The sequence below is a fragment of the Euprymna scolopes genome, chromosome 37 (genome assembly GCF_053919585.1).
Source record: "Euprymna scolopes isolate OS-2025 chromosome 37, ASM5391958v1, whole genome shotgun sequence".
NCBI classification, from domain to species: domain Eukaryota; kingdom Metazoa; phylum Mollusca; class Cephalopoda; order Sepiida; family Sepiolidae; genus Euprymna; species Euprymna scolopes.
The window spans coordinates 15,960,360-15,974,744 of NC_136518.1; the positions used below are offsets into that span (position 1 = coordinate 15,960,360).

Below are 14,385 nucleotides of genomic sequence, written 5' to 3' on the forward strand. Positions count from 1 at the left end.
CCGGTTGGGCCACGAAGGAAGGTGACGGAAGTTTTTCAGAACATACAATTGATTTCAAAATTTAAGAAAACTATAAAACAACGAAATATTACTCGTTAGATTGAAAGGAATCTGGAGATTTTGAGGTAATAATCAGGAGATTTAATATGTGACATCGCCCCCGGGTGGAAAGTAACCACTAACCTTTCGGTTAAAAGCCTTCTTGGTGCACCCGGTGAACAGCCGACCGCGCTAACCGGTTGCGCCACGAACGGGGGGTAGGACAGTTTTTCAGAACATACAATTGATTGTCTCCAGTTTTTAAAATGTAAGAAAACTATAAAACAAACAAATGTTACTCGTAAGATTGAAAGGAATCTGAAGATTTTAAGCTAATAATAAGTAGATTCAAAATGTGACATCCCCCCCGCGTGATTTCGAACGACCAATCTTTCGGTTAACAGCCGAACGCGTTAACCGGTTGCGCCACGAAGGCAAGTGACGACAGTTTTTAAGAACATAAAATTGATTGTCTAACGTTTTCAAAATTTTAGAAAACTATAAAACAACGAAATATTACTCGTTAGATTGAAAGTAATCTGGAGATTTTTAGGTAATAATAAGTAGATTTAATATGTGACATCGCCCACGGGTGGATTCGAACCACCAACCTTTCGGTTAACAGCCGAACGCGTTAACCGGTGGCGCCACGAAGGCAGGTGACGACAGTTTTTCAGAACATACAATTGATTGTCTGAAGTTCTTAAAATGTTAGAAAACTATAAAACAACGAAATATTACTCGTTAGATTGAAAGGAATCTGGAGATTTTAAGGTAATAATAAGTAGATTTAAAATGTTACATTGCGCTCGTGTGGATTCGAACAACCAACCTTTCGGTTAACAGCCGAACGCGCAAACCCGTTGCACTACGATGGAAGGTGAAGACAGATTTTCAGAACATACAATTCATTGTCTCAAGTTTTCAAAATTTAAGAAAACTATAAAACAAACAAATGTTACTCGTTAGATTGAAGGGAATCTGGATATTTTTTGGTAATAATAAGTAGATTTAAAATGTGACATCGCCTACGGGTGGAATCGAACCACCAAACTTACGGTTAACAGCGAATGCGCTAACAGGTTGCGTCACGAAGGAAGGTAAGGACGGTGTTTCAGAACACACAATTGATTGTCTCAATTTTGGAATCTAAGAAAACTATAGAACAACGAAATATTACTCGTTAGATTGAAAGGAAACTGGAGATTTTTAGGTAATAATAAGTCGATATAAAACCTTACATCGCCCCCGGGTGGATTCGAACCACCAAGCTTTCGGTTAACAGTCGAACCCGCTAACATGTTGGCCCACGAAGGAAGGTGACGACAGTTTTTCAGAACATACAATTGATTGTCTCAAGTTTTCAAAATTTAAGAAAACTATAAAACAACGAAATATTACTCGTTAGATTGAAAGGAATCTGGAGATTTTGAGGTAATAATCAGGAGATTTAATATGTGACATCGCCCCCGGGTGGAAAGTAACCAGTAAGCTTTCGGTTAAAAGCATTCGTGGTGCACCCGATCAACAGCCGACCGCGTTAACCGGTTGCGCCACGAAGGCAGATGACGACAGTCTTTCAGAACATACAATTGATTGCCTCAAGTTTGCAAAATTGAAGAAAACTATGAAACAAAGAAATGTTACTCGTTAGATTGAAAGGAATGTTGAGATCGTTAGGTAGTAATAAGTAGATTTAAAATGTGAAATCGCCCCCTGGTGGATTCGAACCACCACCCTTTCGGTGAACAGCCGAACGCTGTAACCAGTTGCGCTACGAATGCGGGTTAGGACAGTTTTTCAGAAAATACAATTGATTGTCTCAAGTTTTCAAAATTTAAGAAAACTATAAAACAACGAAATGTTACTCGTTAGATTGAAATAATCTGGAGATTTTTAGGAGTTAATAAGTAGATTTAAAATGTGACATCGCGCCTGGGTGGGTTGGAACGACCAACCTTTCGGTTAACAGTGGAACGCGGTAACCGCTTTCGCCACGAAGGCAGGTGACGACAGTTTTTCAGAAAATACAATCGATTGTCTCAAGTTTGCAAAATTGAAGAAAACTATAAAACAACGAAATGTTACTCGTTAGATTGAAATAATCTGGAGATTTTTAGGAGTTAATAAGTAGATTTAAAATGTGACATCGCGCCTGGGTGGGTTGGACCCACCAGCCTTTCGGTTAACAGTGGAACGCGGTAACCGCTTACGCCACGAAGGTTTTTCAAAACATACAATTGATTGTCTCAAAATTTCAAAATTAAAGAAACCATAAAACAATAAAATTTTACTCGTTAGATTGAAAGTAATCTGGTGATTTTTAGGTAATAATAAGTAGATTTAAAATGTGACATCGCCCCCGGGTTGGTTCGAACGACCAATCTTTCGGTTAACAGCCGAACGCGCTAACCGGTTGCGCCACGAAGGCAGGTGACGTCAGTTTTTCAGAACATACAATTGATTGTCTAAAGTTCTCCAAATGTTATAAAACTATAAAACAACGAATTATTACTCGTTAGATTGAAAGGAATCTGGAGATTTTTAGGTAATAATAAGTAGATTTAAAATGTGACATCGCCCCCGGGTGATTTCGAACGACCAATCTTTCGGTTAACAGCAAAACGCGTTAACCGGTTGCGCCACAAAGGCAGGTGACGTCAGTTTCTCAGAACATAAAATTGATTGTCTCACGTTTTCAAAATTTAAGAAAACTTTAAAACAACGAAATATTACTCGTTAGATTGAAAGCAACCTGGAGATTTTTAGGTAATATTAAGTAGATTTAAAAGAAATGTTACTCGTTAGATTGAAAGGAATCTTGAGATTTTAAGGTAATAAAAAGTAGATTAAGAATGTCACATCCCCCCCTGGATGATTCGACCTACCACCCTTTCGGTTAACAACCGAACGCTCTAACCAGTTGCGCTACGAGGGCGGGTTACGACTGTTTTTCAGAAAATACAATTGATTGTCTCCAGTTTTTTAAATTTAAGATTGAAAGTAATATGGAGATTTTAAGGTGTTAATAAGTAGATTTAAAATGTGACATCGACTCCGGGTGGATTCGAACCACCAACCTTTCGGTTAAAAGCCGAACGCGCTAACCGGGTGCGCCACGAAGGCAGGTTCAAATCCACCCGGGGGCGATGTCACATTTTATATCTACTTATTATTACCTAAAAATCTCCAGATTCCTTTCAATCATACGAGTAATATTTCGTTGTTTTTTAGTTTTATTAAATTTTGAAAACTTGAGACAATCAATTGTATGTTCTGAAACTCTGTCCTAACCCGCCTTCGTAGTGCAACCGGTTAGCTCGTTCAGCTGTTAACCGAAAGCTTGGTGGTTCGAAACCACCCGCGGGCTTAGTCGCGTTTTAAATCTACATTTTATTACCTAAAATCTCCAGATTCCTTTCAATCTAACGGGTAATATGTCGTTGTTTTATAGTTTTCTGAAATTCTGAAAACTTGAGACAATCAATTGTATGTTGTGAAAAACTGTCGTCACCTGCCTTCGTGGCGCAACCGGTTAGCGCGTTCGGCTGTTAACCGAAAGCTTGGTGGTTCGAATCTACCCGGGGGCGTTGTCAACTTTTAATATCTACTTATTATTACCTAAAAATCTCCAGATTCCTTCCAATCTAACGAGTAATGTTTCATTGTTTTATAGTTTTCTGAAATTCTGAAAACTTGAGACAATCAATTGTATGTTGTGAAAAACTGTCGTCACCTGCCTTCGTGGCGCAACCGGTTATCGTGTTCGGCTGTTAACCGAAAGGTTGGTTGCTCGAATCCACCCGGTTGCGCCACGAAGGCAGGTGACGACAGTTTTTCACAACATACAATTGAATGTCTGAAGTTTTCAGAATTTCAGAAAACTATAAAACAACGAAATATTACTCGTTAGATTGGAAGGGATCTTGAGGTTTTTAGGTAATAATAAGTAGATATAAAATGTGACATCGCCCCGGGTGGATTCGAACTACCAACCTTTCGGTTAACAGCCGAACGTGCTTATCGGTAGCGCCACGAAGGCAGGTGACGACAGTTTTTCACAACATACAATTGATTGTCTCAAGTTTTCAGAATTTCAGAAAACTATAAACAACGAAATATTACTCGTTAGATTGAAAGGAATCTGGAGATTTTTAGGTAATAATAAGTAGATTTAAAATGTGACATCGCCCACGGGTGGATTCGAACCACCAACCTTTCGGTTAACAGCCGAACGGTCAAACAGGTTGCGCCACAAAGGCAGGCGACGACAGCTTTTCACAACATACAATTGATTGTCTCATGTTTTCAGAATTTCATAACACTATAAAACAACGAATTATTACTCGTTAGATTGAAAGGAATCTGGAGATTTTTAGGTAATAACAAGTAGATATAAAATGTGACATCGCCACCGGATGGATTCAAACCACCAACCTTTCGGTTAACACCCGAACGCGCTAACTGGTTGCGCCACGAAGGCAGGTGACGACAGTTTTTCAGAACATACAATTGATTGTCTCAAGTTTTCAGAATTTCAGAAAACTATAAAACAAACAACTATTACTCGTTAGATTGGAAGGAATCTGTAGATTTTTAGGTAATAATAAGTAGATTTAAAATGTGACATCGCCCACGGGTGGATTCGAACTCCCAACCTTTCTGTTAACAGCCGAACGCGCTAACCGGTTGAACCACGAGAGGAGGTGACGACAGTTTTTCAGAACATACAATTGATTGTCTCAAGTTTTCAGAATTTCAGAAAACTATAAAACAACGAAATATTTCTCGTTAGATTGAAAGGAATCTTGAGATTTTTTGGTAATAATAAGTAGATATAAAATGTGACGTCGCCCCCGGGTGGATTCGAACCACCAACCTTTCGGTTAGAAGCCGAACGCGATAACCGGTGGCGCCACGAAGTCAGGTGACGACAGTTTTTCACAACATACAATTGATTGTCTCAAGGTTTCAGAATTTCAGAAAACTATAAAACAACGAAATATTACTCGTTAGATTGAAAGGAATCTGGAGATTTTTAGGTAATAATAAGTAGATGTAAAATGTGACATCGCCCGTGGGTTGATTCGAACAATCAACCTTTCGGTTAACAGCCGAACGCGCTAAACGGTTGGGCCACGAAGGAAGGTGACGACAGTTTTTCCGAACATATCATTGATTGTCTCAAGTGTTCAAAATTTAAGAAAACTATAAAACAACGAAATATTAATCGTTAGATTGAAAGGTATCTGGAGATTTTTAGGTAATAATAAGTAGATTTAAAATGTGAAATCGCCCCCGGGTGGATTCGAACCACCAACCTTTCGGTTAACAGCCTAACGCGCTTACCGGTTGCATCACGAAGGCAGGTGGCGACAGTTTTTCACAACAAAAAATTGATTTTCTCAAGTTTTCAGAATTTCAGAAAACTATAAAACAACAAAATATTACTCGTCAGATTGAAAGGAATCTGGAGATTTTTAGGTAATAATAAGTAGATTTAAAATGTGACATCGCCCACGGGTCGATTCGAACCACCAACCTTTCGGTTAACACCCGAACGCGCTAACTGGTTTCGCCACAAATGCAGGTGACGACAGTTTTTCACAACATACAATTGATTGTCTATAGTTCTCAAAATGTTAGAAAACTATAAAACAACGAAATATTACTCGTTAGATTGAAAGCAATCTGGAGATTTTGTGGTAATAATAAGTAGATTTAAAATGTGACATCGCCTACGGGTGGATTCGAACCACCAAACTTTCGGTTAACAGCGAATGCGCTAACCGGTTTCGTCACGAAGGAAGGTAAGGACGGTTTTTCAGAACACACAATTGATTTTCTCAATTTTGGAATCCAAGAAAACTATAGAACAACGAAATATTACTCGTTAGATTGAAAGGAATCCGGAGATTTTTAGGTAATAATAAGTCGGTATAAAACGTTACATTGCCCCCGGGTGCACTCGAACCACCAAGCTTTCGGTTAACAGCCGAACGCGCTAACCGGTTGGGCCACGAAGGAAGGTGACGGCAGTTTTTCAGCACATACAATTGATTGTCTCAAGTTTTCAAAATTTAAGAAAACTATAAAGCAACGAAATATTACTCGTTAGATTGAAAGGAATCTGGAGATTTTGAGGTAATAATCAGGAGATTTAATATTTGACATCGCCCCCGAGTGGAAAGTAACCACTAAGCTTTCGGTTAAAAGACTTCTTGGTGCACCCGATGAACAGCCTACCGCGCTAACCGGTGGCGCCACGAAGGCAGGTGACGACAGTCGTATAGAATATACAATTGATTGCCTCAAGTTTGCAAAATTGAAGAAAACTATGAAACAAAGAAATGTTACTCGTTAGATTGAAAGGAATCTTGAGATTGTTAGGTAGTAATTAGTAGATTTAAAATGTGAAATCGCCCCCTTGTTGATTCGAACCACCACTCTTTCGGTGAACAGCCGAACGCTCTAAACAGTTGCGCTACGAAGGCGGGTTAGGAGAGTTTTTCAGAAAATACAATTGATTGTTTCCAGTTTTTAAAATTTAAGAAAACTATAAACCAACGAAATATTACTCGTAAGATTGAAAGGAATCTGGAGATGTTTAGGTGTTAATAAGTAGATTTAAAATGTGACATCGCGCCTGGGTGGGTTGGAACCACCAACCTTTCAGTTAACAGTTGAACGCGCTAACCGGATCCGCCACGACGGCAGGTGACGATAGTTTTTCACAATATAAAATTGATTGTCTCAAGTTTTCAGAATTTCAGAAAACTATAAAGCAACGAAATATTACTCGTTAGATTGAAAGGAATCTGGAGATTTTGAGGTAATAATCAGGAGATTTAATATGTGACATCGCCCCCGAGTGGAAAGTAACCACTAAGCTTTCGGTTAAAAGCCTTCTTGGTGCACCCGATGAACAGCCTACCGCGCTAACCGGTTGCGCCACGAAGGCAGGTGACGACAGTCGTATAGAATATACAATTGATTGCCTCAAGTTTGCAAAATTGAAGAAAACTATGAAACAAAGAAATGTTACTCGTTAGATTGAAAGGAATCTTGAGATTGTTAGGTAGTAATTAGTAGATTTAAAATGTGAAATCGCCCCCTTGTTGATTCGAACCACCACTCTTTCGGTGAACAGCCGAACGCTCTAAACAGTTGCGCTACGAAGGCGGGTTAGGACAGTTTTACAGAAAATACAATTGATTGTCTCCAGTTTTTAAAATTTAAGAAAACTATAAACCAACGAAATATTACTCGTAAGATTGAAAGGAATCTGGAGATGTTTAGGTGTTAATAAGTAGATTTAAAATGTGACATCGCGCCTGGGTGGGTTGGAACCACCAACCTTTCAGTTGACAGTTGAACGCGCTAACCGGTTGCGCCACGAAGGCAGGTGACGACAGTTTTTCACAACATACAATTGATTGTCTCAAGTTTTACGAATTTAAGAAAGCTATAAAACAACGAAATATTACGCGTTAGATTGAAAGGAATCTGGAGATTGTTAGGTAATAATAAGTAGATATAAAAGGTGACATCGCCCCCGGGTGGATTCGAACCACCAACCTTTCGGTTAAGAGCCGACCGCGCTAACCGGTTGCGCCACGAAGGCAGGTGGCGACGGTTTTTCACAACATAAAATTGATTGTCTCAAGTTTTCAGAATTTAAGAAAACTATAAAACAAAGAAATATTACTCGTTAGATTGAAAGGAATCTGGAGATTTTTAGGTAATAAAAAGTAGATTTAAAATGTGGCATCGCCCCGAGCGGATTCGAACCACCAACCTTTCGGTTAACAGCCGAACGCGCTAACCGGTTGCGCCACGAAGGCAGGTGACGACAGTTTTTCACAACATAAAATTCATTGTCTCAAGTTTTCAGAATTTCAGAAAACTATAAAACAACGAAATATTACGCGTTAGATTGAAAGGAATCTGGAGATTTTTAGGTAATACTAAATAGATATAAAATGTGACATCGCCCCCGGGTTGATTCGAACAACCAACCTTTCGGTTAACAGCCGAACGCGCTAACCGGTTGCGCCACGCAGGCAGGTGACGACAGTTTTTCACAACATACAATTGATTGTCTAAAGTTTACAGAATTTCAGAAAACTATAAAACAAAGAAATATTACTCGTTAGATTGAAAGGAATCTGGAGATTTTTAGGTAATAATAAGTAGATTTAAAATGTGATATCGCCCCCGGGGTGGATTCGAACCACCAACCTTTCCGTTAACAGCCGAACGCGCTAACCGGTTGCGCCACGAAGGCAGGTGACGACAGTTTTTCACAACATAAAATTGATTGGCTCAAGTTTTCAGAATTTAAGAAAACTATAAAACAAAGAAATATTACGCGTTAGATTGAAAGGAATCTGGAGATTTTTAGGTAATAATAAGTAGATATAAAAAGTTACATCGCCCCAGTGTGGATTCGAACCACCAACCTTTCGGTTAACAGCCGAACGCGCTAACCGGTTGCGCCACGAAGGCAGGTGCCGACAGTTTTTCACAACATACAATGGATTGTCTCAAGTTTACAGAATTTCAGAAAACTATAAAACAAAGAAATATTACTCGTTAGATTGAAAGGAATCTGGAGATTTTTAGGTAATAATAAGTAGATTTAAAATGTGACATCGCGCCTGGGTGGGTTGGAACAACCAACCTTTCAGTTGACAGTTGAACGCGCTAACCGGTTGCGCCACGAAGGCAGGTGACGACAGTTTTTCACAACATACAATTGATTGTCTCAAGTTTTACGAATTTAAGAAAGCTATAAAACAACGAAATATTACGTGTTAGATTGAAAGGAATCTGGAGATTGTTAGGTAATAATAAGTAGATATAAAAGGTGACATCGCCCCCGGGTGGATTCGAACCACCAACCTTTCGGTTAAGAGCCGACCGCGCTAACCGGTTGCGCCACGAAGGCAGGTGGCGACGGTTTTTCACAACATACAATTGATTGTCTCAAGTTTTCAGAATTTAAGAAAACTATAAAACAAAGAAATATTACTCGTTAGATTGAAAGGAATCTGGAGATATTTAGGTAATAAAAAGTAGATTTAAAATGTGACATCGCCCCGAGCGGATTCGAACCACCAACCTTTCGGTTAACAGCCGAACGCGCTAACCGGTTGCGCCACGAAGGCAGGTGACGACAGTTTTTCACAACATAAAATTCATTGTCTCAAGTTTTCAGAATTTCAGAAAACTATAAAACAACGAAATATTACGCGTTAGATTGAAAGGAATCTGGAGATTTTTAGGTAATAATAAATAGATAACAAAATGTGACATCGCCCCCGGGTTGATTCGAACCACCAACCTTTCGGTTAACAGCCGAACGCGCTAACCGGTTGCGCCACGCAGGCAGGTGACGACAGTTTTTCACAACATACAATTGATTGTCTAAAGTTTACAGAATTTCAGAAAACTATAAAACAAAGAAATATTACTCGTTAGATTGAAAGGAATCTGGAGATTTTTAGGTAATAATAAGTAGATTTAAAATGTGATATCGCCCCCGGGGTGGATTCGAACCACCAACCTTTCCGTTAACAGCCGAACGCGCTAACCGGTTGCGCCACGAAGGCAGGTGACGACAGTTTTTCACAACATACAATGGATTGTCTCAAGTTTACAGAATTTCAGAAAACTATAAAACAAAGAAATATTACTCGTTAGATTGAAAGGAATCTGGAGATTTTTAGGTAATAATAAGTAGATTTAAAATGTGACATCGCCCCCGAGCGGATTACAGACACCAACCTTTCGGTTAACACCCGAACGCGCTAACTGGTTTCGCCACAAATGCAGGTGACGACAGTTTTTCAGAACATACAATTGATTGTCTAAAGGTCTCAACATGTTAGAAAACTATAAAACAACGAAATATTACTCGTTAGATTGAAAGCAATCTGGAGATTTTGTGGTAATAATAAGTAGATTTAAAATGTGACATCGCCTACGGGTGGATTCGAACCACCAAACTTTCGGTTAACAGCGAATGCGCTAACCGGTTTCGTCACGAAGGAAGGTAAGGACGGTTTTTCAGAACACACAATTGATTTTCTCAATTTTGGAATCCAAGAAAACTATAGAACAACGAAATATTACTCGTTAGATTGAAAGGAATCCGGAGATTTTTAGGTAATAATAAGTCGGTATAAAACGTTACATTGCCCCCGGGTGCATTCGAACCACCAAGCTTTCGGTTAACAGCCGAACGCGCTAACCGGTTGGGCCACGAAGGAAGGTGACGGCAGTTTTTCAGCACATACAATTGATTGTCTCAAGTTTTCAAAATTTAAGAAAACTATAAAGCAACGAAATATTACTCGTTAGATTGAAAGGAATCTGGAGATTTTGAGGTAATAATCAGGAGATTTAATATTTGACATCGCCCCCGAGTGGAAAGTAACCACTAAGCTTTCGGTTAAAAGCCTTCTTGGTGCACCCGATGAACAGCCTACCGCGCTAACCGGTTGCGCCACGAAGGCAGGTGACGACAGTCGTATAGAATATACAATAGATTGCCTCAAGTTTGCAAAATTGAAGAAAACTATGAAACAAAGAAATGTTACTCGTTAGATTGAAAGGAATCTTGAGATTGTTAGGTAGTAATTAGTAGATTTAAAATGTGAAATCGCCCCCTTGTTGATTCGAACCACCACTCTTTCGGTGAACAGCCGAACGCTCTAAACAGTTGCGCTACGAAGGCGGGTTAGGACAGTTTTTCAGAAAATACAATTGATTGTCTCCAGTTTTTAAAATTTAAGAAAACTATAAACCAACGAAATATTACTCGTAAGATTGAAAGGAATCTGGAGATGTTTAGGTGTTAATAAGTAGATTTAAAATGTGACATCGCGCCTGGGTGGGTTGGAACCACCAACCTTTCAGTTGACAGTTGAACGCGCTAACCGGTTGCGCCACGAAGGCAGGTGACGACAGTTTTTCACAACATACAATTGATTGTCTCAAGTTTTACGAATTTAAGAAAGCTATAAAACAACGAAATATTACGTGTTAGATTGAAAGGAATCTGGAGATTGTTAGGTAATAATAAGTAGATATAAAAGGTGACATCGCCCCCGGGTGGATTCGAACCACCAACCTTTCGGTTAAGAGCCGACCGCGCTAACCGGTTGCGCCACGAAGGCAGGTGGCGACGGTTTTTCACAACATACAATTGATTGTCTCAAGTTTTCAGAATTTAAGAAAACTATAAAACAAAGAAATATTACTCGTTAGATTGAAAGGAATCTGGAGATATTTAGGTAATAAAAAGTAGATTTAAAATGTGACATCGCCCCGAGCGGATTCGAACCACCAACCTTTCGGTTAACAGCCGAACGCGCTAACCGGTTGCGCCACGAAGGCAGGTGACGACAGTTTTTCACAACATAAAATTCATTGTCTCAAGTTTTCAGAATTTCAGAAAACTATAAAACAACGAAATATTACGCGTTAGATTGAAAGGAATCTGGAGATTTTTAGGTAATAATAAATAGATAACAAAATGTGACATCGCCCCCGGGTTGATTCGAACCACCAACCTTTCGGTTAACAGCCGAACGCGCTAACCGGTTGCGCCACGCAGGCAGGTGACGACAGTTTTTCACAACATACAATTGATTGTCTAAAGTTTACAGAATTTCAGAAAACTATAAAACAAAGAAATATTACTCGTTAGATTGAAAGGAATCTGGAGATTTTTAGGTAATAATAAGTAGATTTAAAATGTGATATCGCCCCCGGGGTGGATTCGAACCACCAACCTTTCCGTTAACAGCCGAACGCGCTAACCGGTTGCGCCACGAAGGCAGGTGACGACAGTTTTTCACAACATAAAATTGATTGGCTCAAGTTTTCAGAATTTAAGAAAACTATAAAACAAAGAAATATTACGCGTTAGATTGAAAGGAATCTGTAGATTTTTAGGTAATAATAAGTAGATATAAAAAGTTACATCGCCCCAGTGTGGATTCGAACCACCAACCTTTCGGTTAACAGCCGAACGCGCTAACCGGTTGCGCCACGAAGGCAGGTGCCGACAGTTTTTCACAACATACAATGGATTGTCTCAAGTTTACAGAATTTCAGAAAACTATAAAACAAAGAAATATTACTCGTTAGATTGAAAGGAATCTGGAGATTTTTAGGTAATAATAAGTAGATTTAAAATGTGACATCGCCCCCGAGCGGATTACAGACACCAACCTTTCGGTTAACACCCGAACGCGCTAACTGGTTTCGCCACAAATGCAGGTGACGACAGTTTTTCAGAACATACAATTGATTGTCTAAAGGTCTCAACATGTTAGAAAACTATAAAACAACGAAATATTACTCGTTAGATTGAAAGCAATCTGGAGATTTTGTGGTAATAATAAGTAGATTTAAAATGTGACATCGCCTACGGGTGGATTCGAACCACCAAACTTTCGGTTAACAGCGAATGCGCTAACCGGTTTCGTCACGAAGGAAGGTAAGGACGGTTTTTCAGAACACACAATTGATTTTCTCAATTTTGGAATCCAAGAAAACTATAGAACAACGAAATATTACTCGTTAGATTGAAAGGAATCCGGAGATTTTTAGGTAATAATAAGTCGGTATAAAACGTTACATTGCCCCCGGGTGCATTCGAACCACCAAGCTTTCGGTTAACAGCCGAACGCGCTAACCGGTTGGGCCACGAAGGAAGGTGACGGCAGTTTTTCAGCACATACAATTGATTGTCTCAAGTTTTCAAAATTTAAGAAAACTATAAAGCAACGAAATATTACTCGTTAGATTGAAAGGAATCTGGAGATTTTGAGGTAATAATCAGGAGATTTAATATTTGACATCGCCCCCGAGTGGAAAGTAACCACTAAGCTTTCGGTTAAAAGCCTTCTTGGTGCACCCGATGAACAGCCTACCGCGCTAACCGGTTGCGCCACGAAGGCAGGTGACGACAGTCGTATAGAATATACAATAGATTGCCTCAAGTTTGCAAAATTGAAGAAAACTATGAAACAAAGAAATGTTACTCGTTAGATTGAAAGGAATCTTGAGATTGTTAGGTAGTAATTAGTAGATTTAAAATGTGAAATCGCCCCCTTGTTGATTCGAACCACCACTCTTTCGGTGAACAGCCGAACGCTCTAAACAGTTGCGCTACGAAGGCGGGTTAGGACAGTTTTTCAGAAAATACAATTGATTGTCTCCAGTTTTTAAAATTTAAGAAAACTATAAACCAACGAAATATTACTCGTAAGATTGAAAGGAATCTGGAGATGTTTAGGTGTTAATAAGTAGATTTAAAATGTGACATCGCGCCTGGGTGGGTTGGAACCACCAACCTTTCAGTTGACAGTTGAACGCGCTAACCGGTTGCGCCACGAAGGCAGGTGACGACAGTTTTTCACAACATACAATTGATTGTCTCAAGTTTTACGAATTTAAGAAAGCTATAAAACAACGAAATATTACGTGTTAGATTGAAAGGAATCTGGAGATTGTTAGGTAATAATAAGTAGATATAAAAGGTGACATCGCCCCCGGGTGGATTCGAACCACCAACCTTTCGGTTAAGAGCCGACCGCGCTAACCGGTTGCGCCACGAAGGCAGGTGGCGACGGTTTTTCACAACATACAATTGATTGTCTCAAGTTTTCAGAATTTAAGAAAACTATAAAACAAAGAAATATTACTCGTTAGATTGAAAGGAATCTGGAGATATTTAGGTAATAAAAAGTAGATTTAAAATGTGACATCGCCCCGAGCGGATTCGAACCACCAACCTTTCGGTTAACAGCCGAACGCGCTAACCGGTTGCGCCACGAAGGCAGGTGACGACAGTTTTTCACAACATAAAATTCATTGTCTCAAGTTTTCAGAATTTCAGAAAACTATAAAACAACGAAATATTACGCGTTAGATTGAAAGGAATCTGGAGATTTTTAGGTAATAATAAATAGATAACAAAATGTGACATCGCCCCCGGGTTGATTCGAACCACCAACCTTTCGGTTAACAGCCGAACGCGCTAACCGGTTGCGCCACGCAGGCAGGTGACGACAGTTTTTCACAACATACAATTGATTGTCTAAAGTTTACAGAATTTCAGAAAACTATAAAACAAAGAAATATTACTCGTTAGATTGAAAGGAATCTGGAGATTTTTAGGTAATAATAAGTAGATTTAAAATGTGATATCGCCCCCGGGGTGGATTCGAACCACCAACCTTTCCGTTAACAGCCGAACGCGCTAACCGGTTGCGCCACGAAGGCAGGTGACGACAGTTTTTCACAACATAAAATTGATTGGCTCAAGTT

At 39.4% G+C, this 14,385-nt stretch overlaps 1 protein-coding gene and 22 non-coding genes across 23 annotated transcripts in view; 1 reads left to right on the forward strand and 22 right to left on the reverse strand.

Annotated features, from left to right (window-relative positions):
• Nucleotides 1–14,385, reverse strand: part of LOC145261102 (neuropeptide FF receptor 1-like) — a 152,876-nt gene that overhangs the window by 24,548 nt on the left and 113,943 nt on the right. The gene's annotated exons all lie outside the window — the stretch shown is intronic.
• Trnan-guu (transfer RNA asparagine (anticodon GUU)) lies at nt 623–696 on the reverse strand. The gene has a single exon. It is a non-coding gene; the product is annotated as a tRNA-Asn (tRNA).
• On the reverse strand, nt 2,397–2,470 carry Trnan-guu (transfer RNA asparagine (anticodon GUU)). The gene has a single exon. It is a non-coding gene; the product is annotated as a tRNA-Asn (tRNA).
• Trnak-uuu (transfer RNA lysine (anticodon UUU)) lies at nt 3,092–3,165 on the reverse strand. The gene has a single exon. It is a non-coding gene; the product is annotated as a tRNA-Lys (tRNA).
• On the forward strand, nt 3,556–3,629 carry Trnan-guu (transfer RNA asparagine (anticodon GUU)). The gene has a single exon. It is a non-coding gene; the product is annotated as a tRNA-Asn (tRNA).
• On the reverse strand, nt 7,590–7,663 carry Trnak-cuu (transfer RNA lysine (anticodon CUU)). The gene has a single exon. It is a non-coding gene; the product is annotated as a tRNA-Lys (tRNA).
• Trnan-guu (transfer RNA asparagine (anticodon GUU)) lies at nt 7,811–7,883 on the reverse strand. Its single transcript has one exon. It is a non-coding gene; the product is annotated as a tRNA-Asn (tRNA).
• Nucleotides 8,031–8,104, reverse strand: Trnan-guu (transfer RNA asparagine (anticodon GUU)). Its single transcript has one exon. It is a non-coding gene; the product is annotated as a tRNA-Asn (tRNA).
• Trnan-guu (transfer RNA asparagine (anticodon GUU)) lies at nt 8,252–8,326 on the reverse strand. The gene has a single exon. It is a non-coding gene; the product is annotated as a tRNA-Asn (tRNA).
• Trnan-guu (transfer RNA asparagine (anticodon GUU)) lies at nt 8,474–8,547 on the reverse strand. Its single transcript has one exon. It is a non-coding gene; the product is annotated as a tRNA-Asn (tRNA).
• Nucleotides 8,916–8,989, reverse strand: Trnak-cuu (transfer RNA lysine (anticodon CUU)). Its single transcript has one exon. It is a non-coding gene; the product is annotated as a tRNA-Lys (tRNA).
• Nucleotides 9,137–9,209, reverse strand: Trnan-guu (transfer RNA asparagine (anticodon GUU)). Its single transcript has one exon. It is a non-coding gene; the product is annotated as a tRNA-Asn (tRNA).
• Nucleotides 9,358–9,431, reverse strand: Trnan-guu (transfer RNA asparagine (anticodon GUU)). The gene has a single exon. It is a non-coding gene; the product is annotated as a tRNA-Asn (tRNA).
• On the reverse strand, nt 9,579–9,653 carry Trnan-guu (transfer RNA asparagine (anticodon GUU)). The gene has a single exon. It is a non-coding gene; the product is annotated as a tRNA-Asn (tRNA).
• Nucleotides 11,149–11,222, reverse strand: Trnak-cuu (transfer RNA lysine (anticodon CUU)). The gene has a single exon. It is a non-coding gene; the product is annotated as a tRNA-Lys (tRNA).
• Nucleotides 11,370–11,442, reverse strand: Trnan-guu (transfer RNA asparagine (anticodon GUU)). Its single transcript has one exon. It is a non-coding gene; the product is annotated as a tRNA-Asn (tRNA).
• On the reverse strand, nt 11,591–11,664 carry Trnan-guu (transfer RNA asparagine (anticodon GUU)). Its single transcript has one exon. It is a non-coding gene; the product is annotated as a tRNA-Asn (tRNA).
• On the reverse strand, nt 11,812–11,886 carry Trnan-guu (transfer RNA asparagine (anticodon GUU)). The gene has a single exon. It is a non-coding gene; the product is annotated as a tRNA-Asn (tRNA).
• Nucleotides 12,034–12,107, reverse strand: Trnan-guu (transfer RNA asparagine (anticodon GUU)). The gene has a single exon. It is a non-coding gene; the product is annotated as a tRNA-Asn (tRNA).
• On the reverse strand, nt 13,603–13,676 carry Trnak-cuu (transfer RNA lysine (anticodon CUU)). Its single transcript has one exon. It is a non-coding gene; the product is annotated as a tRNA-Lys (tRNA).
• On the reverse strand, nt 13,824–13,896 carry Trnan-guu (transfer RNA asparagine (anticodon GUU)). Its single transcript has one exon. It is a non-coding gene; the product is annotated as a tRNA-Asn (tRNA).
• Nucleotides 14,045–14,118, reverse strand: Trnan-guu (transfer RNA asparagine (anticodon GUU)). Its single transcript has one exon. It is a non-coding gene; the product is annotated as a tRNA-Asn (tRNA).
• Trnan-guu (transfer RNA asparagine (anticodon GUU)) lies at nt 14,266–14,340 on the reverse strand. Its single transcript has one exon. It is a non-coding gene; the product is annotated as a tRNA-Asn (tRNA).